Below are 10,111 nucleotides of genomic sequence, written 5' to 3' on the forward strand. Positions count from 1 at the left end.
ATTCAATCAGCATTCCTAACATGAAACCCTGACGCCCTAGGCAAATGTACTGTACATCCAGAGCATTATTCAATCAGCATTCCTAACATGAAACCCTGACGCCCTAGGCAAATGTACTGTACATCCAGAGCATTATTCAATCAGCATTCCTAACATGAAACCCTGACGCCCTAGGCAAATGTACTGTACATCCAGAGCATTATTCAATCAGCATTCCTAACATGAAACCCTGACGCCCTAGGCAAATGTACTGTACATCCAGAGCATTATTCAATCAGCATTCCTAACATGAAACCCTGACGCCCTAGGCAAATGTACTGTACATCCAGAGGCATTATTCAATCAGCATTCCTAACATGAAACCCTAACGCCCTAGGCAAATGTACTGTACATCCAGAGCATTATTCAATCAGCATTCCTAACATGAAACCCTAACGCCCTAGGCAAATGTACTGTACATCCAGAGCATTATTCAATCAGCATTCCTAACATGAAACCCTAACGCCCTAGGCAAATGTACTGTACATCCAGAGCATTATTCAATCAGCATTCCTAACATGAAACCCTGACGCCCTAGGCAAATGTACTGTACATCCAGAGCATTATTCAATCAGCATTCCTAACATGAAACCCTGACGCCCTAGGCAAATGTACTGTACATCCAGGGCATTATTCAATCAGCATTCCTAACATGAAACCCTGACGCCCTAGGCAAATGTACTGTACATCCAGGGCATTATTCAATCAGCATTCCTAACATGAAACCCTGACGCCCTAGGCAAATGTACTGTACATCCAGGCATTATTCAATCAGCATTCCTAACATGAAACCCTGACGCCCTAGGCAAATGTACTGTACATCCAGGGCATTATTCAATCAGCATTCCTAACATGAAACCCTAACGCCCTAGGCAAATGTACTGTACATCCAGAGCATTATTCAATCAGCATTCCTAACATGAAACCCTGACGCCCTAGGCAAATGTACTGTACATCCAGGGCATTATTCAATCAGCATTCCTAACATGAAACCCTGACGCCCTAGGCAAATGTACTGTACATCCAGAGCATTATTCAATCAGCATTCCTAACATGAAAAAATCCAGAGCATTATTCAATCAGCATTCCTAACATGAAACCCTGACGCCCTAGGCAAATGTACTGTACATCCAGAGCATTATTCAATCAGCATTCCTAACATGAAACCCTGAAACGCCCTAGGCAAATGTACTGTACATCCAGAGCATTATTCAATCAGCATTCCTAACATGAAACCCTGACGCCCTAGGCAAATGTACTGTACATCCAGAGCATTATTCAATCAGCATTCCTAACATGAAACCCTGACGCCCTAGGCAAATGTACTGTACATCCAGGGCATTATTCAATCAGCATTCCTAACATGAAACCCTGACGCCCTAGGCAAATGTACTGTACATCCAGAGCATTATTCAATCAGCATTCCTAACATGAAACCCTGACGCCCTAGGCAAATGTACTGTACATCCAGAGCATTATTCAATCAGCATTCCTAACATGAAACCCTAACGCCCTAGGCAAATGTACTGTACATCCAGAGCATTATTCAATCAGCATTCCTAACATGAAACCCTGACGCCCTAGGCAAATGTACTGTACATCCAGAGCATTATTCAATCAGCATTCCTAACATGAAACCCTGACGCCCTAGGCAAATGTACTGTACATCCAGGCATTATTCAATCAGCATTCCTAACATGAAACCCTGACGCCCTAGGCAAATGTACTGTACATCCAGGGCATTATTCAATCAGCATTCCTAACATGAAACCCTGACGCCCTAGGCAAATGTACTGTACATCCAGAGCATTATTCAATCAGCATTCCTAACATGAAACCCTGACGCCCTAGGCAAATGTACTGTACATCCAGAGCATTATTCAATCAGCATTCCTAACATGAAACCCTGACGCCCTAGGCAAATGTACTGTACATCCAGAGCATTATTCAATCAGCATTCCTAACATGAAACCCTAACGCCCTAGGCAAATGTACTGTACATCCAGAGCATTATTCAATCAGCATTCCTAACATGAAACCCTGACGCCCTAGGCAAATGTACTGTACATCCAGAGCATTATTCAATCAGCATTCCTAACATGAAACCCTGACGCCCTAGGCAAATGTACTGTACATCCAGAGCATTATTCAATCAGCATTCCTAACATGAAACCCTGACGCCCTAGGCAAATGTACTGTACATCCAGAGCATTATTCAATCAGCATTCCTAACATGAAACCCTGACGCCCTAGGCAAATGTACTGTACATCCAGGGCATTATTCAATCAGCATTCCTAACATGAAACCCTGACGCCCTAGGCAAATGTACTGTACATCCAGGGCATTATTCAATCAGCATTCCTAACATGAAACCCTAACGCCCTAGGCAAATGTACTGTACATCCAGAGCATTATTCAATCAGCATTCCTAACATGAAACCCTGAAAACGCCCTAGGCAAATGTACTGTACATCCAGAGCATTATTCAATCAGCATTCCTAACATGAAACCCTAACGCCCTAGGCAAATGTACTGTACATCCAGAGCATTATTCAATCAGCATTCCTAACATGAAACCCTAACGCCCTAGGCAAATGTACTGTACATCCAGAGCATTATTCAATCAGCATTCCTAACATGAAACCCTAACGCCCTAGGCAAATGTACTGTACATCCAGAGCATTATTCAATCAGCATTCCTAACATGAAACCCTAACGCCCTAGGCAAATGTACTGTACATCCAGAGCATTATTCAATCAGCATTCCTAACATGAAACCCTAACGCCCTAGGCAAATGTACTGTACATCCAGAGCATTATTCAATCAGCATTCCTAACATGAAACCCTAACGCCCTAGGCAAATGTACTGTACATCCAGAGCATTATTCAATCAGCATTCCTAACATGAAACCCTGACGCCCTAGGCAAATGTACTGTACATCCAGAGCATTATTCAATCAGCATTCCTAACATGAAACCCTGACGCCCTAGGCAAATGTACTGTACATCCAGGCATTATTCAATCAGCATTCCTAACATGAAACCCTGACGCCCTAGGCAAATGTACTGTACATCCAGAGCATTATTCAATCAGCATTCCTAACATGAAACCCTAACGCCCTAGGCAAATGTACTGTACATCCAGAGCATTATTCAATCAGCATTCCTAACATGAAACCCTGACGCCCTAGGCAAATGTACTGTACATCCAGGCATTATTCAATCAGCATTCCTAACATGAAACCCTGAAACGCCCTAGGCAAATGTACTGTACATCCAGAGCATTATTCAATCAGCATTCCTAACATGAAACCCTGACGCCCTAGGCAAATGTACTGTACATCCAGAGCATTATTCAATCAGCATTCCTAACATGAAACCCTGACGCCCTAGGCAAATGTACTGTACATCCAGAGCATTATTCAATCAGCATTCCTAACATGAAACCCTGACGCCCTAGGCAAATGTACTGTACATCCAGAGCATTATTCAATCAGCATTCCTAACATGAAACCCTGACGCCCTAGGCAAATGTACTGTACATCCAGGGCATTATTCAATCAGCATTCCTAACATGAAACCCTGACGCCCTAGGCAAATGTACTGTACATCCAGGGCATTATTCAATCAGCATTCCTAACATGAAACCCTAACGCCCTAGGCAAATGTACTGTACATCCAGAGCATTATTCAATCAGCATTCCTAACATGAAACCCTGACGCCCTAGGCAAATGTACTGTACATCCAGAGCATTATTCAATCAGCATTCCTAACATGAAACCCTGACGCCCTAGGCAAATGTACTGTACATCCAGGCATTATTCAATCAGCATTCCTAACATGAAACCCTGACGCCCTAGGCAAATGTACTGTACATCCAGAGCATTATTCAATCAGCATTCCTAACATGAAACCCTAACGCCCTAGGCAAATGTACTGTACATCCAGAGCATTATTCAATCAGCATTCCTAACATGAAACCCTGACGCCCTAGGCAAATGTACTGTACATCCAGAGCATTATTCAATCAGCATTCCTAACATGAAACCCTGACGCCCTAGGCAAATGTACTGTACATCCAGGGCATTATTCAATCAGCATTCCTAACATGAAACCCTGACGCCCTAGGCAAATGTACTGTACATCCAGAGCATTATTCAATCAGCATTCCTAACATGAAACCCTGACGCCCTAGGCAAATGTACTGTACATCCAGAGCATTATTCAATCAGCATTCCTAACATGAAACCCTGACGCCCTAGGCAAATGTACTGTACATCCAGAGCATTATTCAATCAGCATTCCTAACATGAAACCCTAACGCCCTAGGCAAATGTACTGTACATCCAGAGCATTATTCAATCAGCATTCCTAACATGAAACCCTGACGCCCTAGGCAAATGTACTGTACATCCAGGCATTATTCAATCAGCATTCCTAACATGAAACCCTGACGCCCTAGGCAAATGTACTGTACATCCAGGCATTATTCAATCAGCATTCCTAACATGAAACCCTGACGCCCTAGGCAAATGTACTGTACATCCAGAGCATTATTCAATCAGCATTCCTAACATGAAACCCTAACGCCCTAGGCAAATGTACTGTACATCCAGAGCATTATTCAATCAGCATTCCTAACATGAAACCCTAACGCCCTAGGCAAATGTACTGTACATCCAGAGCATTATTCAATCAGCATTCCTAACATGAAACCCTGACGCCCTAGGCAAATGTACTGTACATCCAGGCATTATTCAATCAGCATTCCTAACATGAAACCCTGACGCCCTAGGCAAATGTACTGTACATCCAGAGCATTATTCAATCAGCATTCCTAACATGAAACCCTGACGCCCTAGGCAAATGTACTGTACATCCAGAGCATTATTCAATCAGCATTCCTAACATGAAACCCTGACGCCCTAGGCAAATGTACTGTACATCCAGAGCATTATTCAATCAGCATTCCTAACATGAAACCCTGACGCCCTAGGCAAATGTACTGTACATCCAGAGCATTATTCAATCAGCATTCCTAACATGAAACCCTGACGCCCTAGGCAAATGTACTGTACATCCAGCATTATTCAATCAGCATTATTCAATCAGCATTCCTAACATGAAACCCTAACGCCCTAGGCAAATGTACTGTACATCCAGAGCATTATTCAATCAGCATTCCTAACATGAAACCCTGACGCCCTAGGCAAATGTACTGTACATCCAGAGCATTATTCAATCAGCATTCCTAACATGAAACCCTAACGCCCTAGGCAAATGTACTGTACATCCAGAGCATTATTCAATCAGCATTCCTAACATGAAACCCTGACGCCCTAGGCAAATGTACTGTACATCCAGAGCATTATTCAATCAGCATTCCTAACATGAAACCCTGACGCCCTAGGCAAATGTACTGTACATCCAGGCATTATTCAATCAGCATTCCTAACATGAAACCCTAACGCCCTAGGCAAATGTACTGTACATCCAGAGCATTATTCAATCAGCATTCCTAACATGAAACCCTGACGCCCTAGGCAAATGTACTGTACATCCAGAGCATTATTCAATCAGCATTCCTAACATGAAACCCTAACGCCCTAGGCAAATGTACTGTACATCCAGAGCATTATTCAATCAGCATTCCTAACATGAAACCCTAACGCCCTAGGCAAATGTACTGTACATCCAGAGCATTATTCAATCAGCATTCCTAACATGAAACCCTGACGCCCTAGGCAAATGTACTGTACATCCAGGGCATTATTCAATCAGCATTCCTAACATGAAACCCTACGCCCTAGGCGCCCTAGGCAAATGTACTGTACATCCAGAGCATTATTCAATCAGCATTCCTAACATGAAACCCTAACGCCCTAGGCAAATGTACTGTACATCCAGAGCATTATTCAATCAGCATTCCTAACATGAAACCCTGACGCCCTAGGCAAATGTACTGTACATCCAGAGCATTATTCAATCAGCATTCCTAACATGAAACCCTGACGCCCTAGGCAAATGTACTGTACATCCAGAGCATTATTCAATCAGCATTCCTAACATGAAACCCTGACGCCCTAGGCAAATGTACTGTACATCCAGAGCATTATTCAATCAGCATTCCTAACATGAAACCCTAACGCCCTAGGCAAATGTACTGTACATCCAGAGCATTATTCAATCAGCATTCCTAACATGAAACCCTGACGCCCTAGGCAAATGTACTGTACATCCAGAGCATTATTCAATCAGCATTCCTAACATGAAACCCTAACGCCCTAGGCAAATGTACTGTACATCCAGAGCATTATTCAATCAGCATTCCTAACATGAATCCCTAACGCCCTAGGCAAATGTACTGTACATCCAGAGCATTATTCAATCAGCATTCCTAACATGAAACCCTAACGCCCTAGGGCAAATGTACATCCAGAGCATTATTCTGTACATCCAGGGCATTATTCAATCAGCATTCCTAACATGAAACCCTGACGCCCTAGGCAAATGTACTGTACATCCAGGCATTATTCAATCAGCATTCCTAACATGAAACCCTGACGCCCTAGGCAAATGTACTGTACATCCAGGGCATTATTCAATCAGCATTCCTAACATGAAACCCTGACGCCCTAGGCAAATGTACTGTACATCCAGGGCATTATTCAATCAGCATTCCTAACATGAAACCCTAACGCCCTAGGCAAATGTACTGTACATCCAGAGCATTATTCAATCAGCATTCCTAACATGAAACCCTGACGCCCTAGGCAAATGTACTGTACATCCAGGGCATTATTCAATCAGCATTCCTAACATGAAACCCTGACGCCCTAGGCAAATGTACTGTACATCCAGAGCATTATTCAATCAGCATTCCTAACATGAAACCCTGACGCCCTAGGCAAATGTACTGTACATCCAGAGCATTATTCAATCAGCATTCCTAACATGAAACCCTAACGCCCTAGGCAAATGTACTGTACATCCAGAGCATTATTCAATCAGCATTCCTAACATGAAACCCTGACGCCCTAGGCAAATGTACTGTACATCCAGAGCATTATTCAATCAGCATTCCTAACATGAAACCCTGACGCCCTAGGCAAATGTACTGTACATCCAGGGCATTATTCAATCAGCATTCCTAACATGAAACCCTGACGCCCTAGGCAAATGTACTGTACATCCAGAGCATTATTCAATCAGCATTCCTAACATGAAACCCTGACGCCCTAGGCAAATGTACTGTACATCCAGAGCATTATTCAATCAGCATTCCTAACATGAAACCCTGACGCCCTAGGCAAATGTACTGTACATCCAGAGCATTATTCAATCAGCATTCCTAACATGAAACCCTAACGCCCTAGGCAAATGTACTGTACATCCAGAGCATTATTCAATCAGCATTCCTAACATGAAACCCTGACGCCCTAGGCAAATGTACTGTACATCCAGGGCATTATTCAATCAGCATTCCTAACATGAAACCCTGACGCCCTAGGCAAATGTACTGTACATCCAGAGCATTATTCAATCAGCATTCCTAACATGAAACCCTAACGCCCTAGGCAAATGTACTGTACATCCAGAGCATTATTCAATCAGCATTCCTAACATGAAACCCTAACGCCCTAGGCAAATGTACTGTACATCCAGAGCATTATTCAATCAGCATTCCTAACATGAAACCCTAACGCCCTAGGCAAATGTACTGTACATCCAGAGCATTATTCAATCAGCATTCCTAACATGAAACCCTGACGCCCTAGGCAAATGTACTGTACATCCAGGGCATTATTCAATCAGCATTCCTAACATGAAACCCTAACGCCCTAGGCAAATGTACTGTACATCCAGGGCATTATTCAATCAGCATTCCTAACATGAAACCCTGACGCCCTAGGCAAATGTACTGTACATCCAGAGCATTATTTCAATCAGCATTCCTAACATGAAACCCTGACGCCCTAGGCAAATGTACTGTACATCCAGAGCATTATTCAATCAGCATTCCTAACATGAAACCCTGACGCCCTAGGCAAATGTACTGTACATCCAGGGCATTATTCAATCAGCATTCCTAACATGAAACCCTGACGCCCTAGGCAAATGTACTGTACATCCAGAGCATTATTCAATCAGCATTCCTAACATGAAACCCTGACGCCCTAGGCAAATGTACTGTACATCCAGAGCATTATTCAATCAGCATTCCTAACATGAAACCCTAACGCCCTAGGCAAATGTACTGTACATCCAGAGCATTATTCAATCAGCATTCCTAACATGAAACCCTGACGCCCTAGGCAAATGTACTGTACATCCAGAGCATTATTCAATCAGCATTCCTAACATGAAACCCTGACGCCCTAGGCAAATGTACTGTACATCCAGGGCATTATTCAATCAGCATTCCTAACATGAAACCCTGACGCCCTAGGCAAATGTACTGTACATCCAGAGCATTATTCAATCAGCATTCCTAACATGAAACCCTGACGCCCTAGGCAAATGTACTGTACATCCAGGCATTATTCAATCAGCATTCCTAACATGAAACCCTGACGCCCTAGGCAAATGTACTGTACATCCAGAGCATTATTCAATCAGCATTCCTAACATGAAACCCTGACGCCCTAGGCAAATGTACTGTACATCCAGAGCATTATTCAATCAGCATTCCTAACATGAAACCCTGACGCCCTAGGCAAATGTACTGTACATCCAGGCATTATTCAATCAGCATTCCTAACATGAAACCCTGACGCCCTAGGCAAATGTACTGTACATCCAGAGCATTATTCAATCAGCATTCCTAACATGAAACCCTAACGCCCTAGGCAAATGTACTGTACATCCAGAGCATTATTCAATCAGCATTCCTAACATGAAACCCTAACGCCCTAGGCAAATGTACTGTACATCCAGAGCATTATTCAATCAGCATTCCTAACATGAAACCCTGACGCCCTAGGCAAATGTACTGTACATCCAGAGCATTATTCAATCAGCATTCCTAACATGAAACCCTGACGCCCTAGGCAAATGTACTGTACATCCAGAGCATTATTCAATCAGCATTCCTAACATGAAACCCTAACGCCCTAGGCAAATGTACTGTACATCCAGAGCATTATTCAATCAGCATTCCTAACATGAAACCCTGACGCCCTAGGCAAATGTACTGTACATCCAGAGCATTATTCAATCAGCATTCCTAACATGAAACCCTAACGCCCTAGGCAAATGTACTGTACATCCAGAGCATTATTCAATCAGCATTCCTAACATGAAACCCTGACGCCCTAGGCAAATGTACTGTACATCCAGAGCATTATTCAATCAGCATTCCTAACATGAAACCCTGACGCCCTAGGCAAATGTACTGTACATCCAGAGCATTATTCAATCAGCATTCCTAACATGAAACCCTAACGCCCTAGGCAAATGTACTGTACATCCAGAGCATTATTCAATCAGCATTCCTAACATGAAACCCTGACGCCCTAGGCAAATGTACTGTACATCCAGGGCATTATTCAATCAGCATTCCTAACATGAAACCCTGACGCCCTAGGCAAATGTACTGTACATCCAGAGCATTATTCAATCAGCATTCCTAACATGAAACCCTGACGCCCTAGGCAAATGTACTGTACATCCAGAGCATTATTCAATCAGCATTCCTAACATGAAACCCTAACGCCCTAGGCAAATGTACTGTACATCCAGAGCATTATTCAATCAGCATTCCTAACATGAAACCCTGAAACCCGCCCTAGGCAAATGTACTGTACATCCAGAGCATTATTCAATCAGCATTCCTAACATGAAACCCTAACGCCCTAGGCAAATGTACTGTACATCCAGAGCATTATTCAATCAGCATTCCTAACATGAAACCCTGACGCCCTAGGCAAATGTACTGTACATCCAGAGCATTATTCAATCAGCATTCCTAACATGAAACCCTAACGCCCTAGGCAAATGTACTGTACATCCAGAGCATTATTCAATCAGCATTCCTCACATGTAACCCTGACGCCCTAGGCAAATGTAC

This window comes from Oncorhynchus tshawytscha, linkage group LG08, assembly GCF_018296145.1.
Source record: "Oncorhynchus tshawytscha isolate Ot180627B linkage group LG08, Otsh_v2.0, whole genome shotgun sequence".
Taxonomy (NCBI): Eukaryota; Metazoa; Chordata; class Actinopteri; order Salmoniformes; family Salmonidae; genus Oncorhynchus; species Oncorhynchus tshawytscha.